At 27.6% G+C, this 2,684-nt stretch overlaps 1 pseudogene; it reads left to right on the forward strand.

The window, feature by feature from the left end:
• The first annotated feature begins 895 nt into the window (after positions 1-895).
• On the forward strand, positions 896-1,647 carry LOC149558452 (uncharacterized; annotated as a pseudogene).
• Positions 1,648-2,684: the final 1,037 nt, after the last annotated feature.

The following is a 2,684-nucleotide window of genomic DNA, read 5'->3' on the forward strand; positions in this document are numbered from 1 at the left end:
AATAGATCCCTCTCATATATATCTTACCAATTGAAAATGTGACCCAAAAAAATTAAAATTACAAAAAATAATAAAACTTATATAATAGTCCCAAGTTACTATAAAGCGTCTGAAGAATTTTTGCTTTTTCCTAAACAAATTTTGGAAGGATAATGAAAATAATGATAACAAATAGAACTTTACAAACTCCATTGCTTTACAAAATAGAATTCTACCCAAAATAACATTTTATTTATAAATTTTAGGGAATTTCAAGTCGATTATTGGTATCAACAAAATCGAGCCTCACTCACTCACATAGCAATTTGTTTGAATGCGAATCCTCAGCAAATTAATAAAGCGAGTGTTCGATGGGCTGAAAAGATTCCATTGGTGAGAAAACAGGAAATATTCCATTTTGGTTTTGCTTTTTCCTAAACAAATTTTGGAAAGATAATGAAAATAATGATAACAAATAGAACTTTACAAACTCCTTTGCTTTACAAAATAGAATTCTATCCAAAATAACATTTTATTTATAAATTTTAGGGAATCTCAAGTCGATTATTGGTATCAACAAAATCGAGCCTCACTCACTCACATTGCAATTTGTTTGAATGCCAATCCTCAGCAAATTTAGAAAGCGAGTGTTCGATGGGCTGAAAAGATTCCATTGGTGAGAAATAGAATTTCTATATCGATACAGGAAATATTCCATTTTGGTATCTAAGGAAAAGAGATGAGGAAACAGAAACTTGAATGTGAGATACGATATTATTGGTCAGAGAAGCGACCCACAAATCGATCACGGGCTTCGTCGTTTACTATATATTGAGCCACTGTCTACATATTAGTGTAGCCACTGCCTACATCAGATTTTGTATCTGATAAAAGCACAAGCATATATATTAAGAGGATGAAGGTTGGAGAAAGTAGCCGTGGGCGATGGGAGGTTGGAGAAAGTAGCCGTATAAGAAGACAGAGGAGGAAATCCAAGAGTGTCCGGGCGGAATTATTATTTCCCGTTGGGAGAATTGGAAGGTACTTGAGGAAGGGCAGATATGCAAAGCGGGTGGGAGAAACAGCTCCCGTATACATGGCCGCCGTTATGGAGTATATAGCCGCAGAGGTATTATTAATATTTTAGGTTAAAAATGTTAAATAGTTATAAGATTTTTATTATCTATTTAAATTTGATATATAATTTTTGGATTTTATTGTGTAGCTTTTTTAATCAAGATGTTAAATCATATTATATGATTCATCAATACAATGTATTTAATTAATATAAAATTATTACACAATCAAATCTAAAAACTATCTATCAAACTTTTGCTATTTAATAACTCATATTTAATTCATATAACCTGACTCAATTTGTTTCTAGCCGTATTTGAATGGCCTTTCCCATTCTGACATTTTCATTAAGGATTTAAAGTTAACAGTGACTCACTCAATTTTGATGGTGTTCAGGTGTTGTTTATGGCGGGGTGTAAGGCGAGAGGTATGAAGAGGAAGAGAATAACTCCTCGGCATATTGCTTTGGTGATAAGGGACGATGAGGATATCAGCCAAATTTTGAGAGGCGTTGTGATTCCGCACAGCGGTGTACACATTGAGAAGCCCGCTGAGAAGCCACCTCCGAAGAAAAAATCAGAGAAACCGTAGGAGGAGGAGAAAAGATGACTCTTTAGTCTCATGTTCATATTCGTTATGGCAATAGTGTACGATGGAAACAGTTGGAGTGTAGAATTTATCTCCTCAATGTAAACTTTGAAGAAACATCGGTGTTCAATCATGTTCGTAACAGTTTCTTCTATTATTATTAGTATAAATACTATTGTGACACATTTTGAATTTTAGTCAGATTAATTTTGTTTTGTTTTGTACAACTGACAAATAATTAATTTTAACTTTAGCATACATGCAAGATTTTTAATGTTACAATTTTAAAAAAATATTTTGTTAATATTTGATTGGGTGAATATATTGGTTGGGTTACTTGGTTTTTGATTTTTAATTAGATGAATGTGATTTATTTTTAATTATTTTTTAATGTAAGTGGGTTGATTTATATTTTAATATTTTAATATTACATTTTTTTATAATATAATTTTTGTCATTCAATAGAAAATACTAAAGAAAATCTTGCTTATATTATATAATCATTTAAGAAATATTATTATTATAAAGATATTATAATTTATTTATAATATAATAGTATCACATGAGATATTTATATATACAATAATATATATATATATAAATAATTATATTAATAAATAATATATAAATTTAAATTATAATTAATATCATTATAGAAAAATATAAATTTATAATATTTTAATTAATTAAAATATTTTATAAACTATAATAAATTTATTAAATTAAAATTATATTTATATAAAATCTAAAGGCAAGTTCTAAGCTACTATGTGACACTTGTTGTACTTGTCATACTCAAATACTATTGCATCCACCATATTCATTTCTCTTTTCTTCCGCATAATTTTTGGATACAAATGTTAATGTAAACCTTCTCAACTTTGTTTTATTAATATAAAATTAATAAATCTTTTCATTTTTTTATTAATATAAAATTAATATTCATTGATAATTAAATTAAAATTTTAATTTATTATGTACTTTATAGTTTTTTAAATATATTTATAATGATATTTAATATAATTTGTTAAACAATATAA

The sequence above is a fragment of the Cupressus sempervirens genome, chromosome 5 (genome assembly GCF_028749045.1).
Source record: "Cupressus sempervirens isolate cs-2001-9-10 chromosome 5, ASM2874904v1, whole genome shotgun sequence".
Lineage (NCBI taxonomy): Eukaryota > Viridiplantae > Streptophyta > Pinopsida > Cupressales > Cupressaceae > Cupressus > Cupressus sempervirens.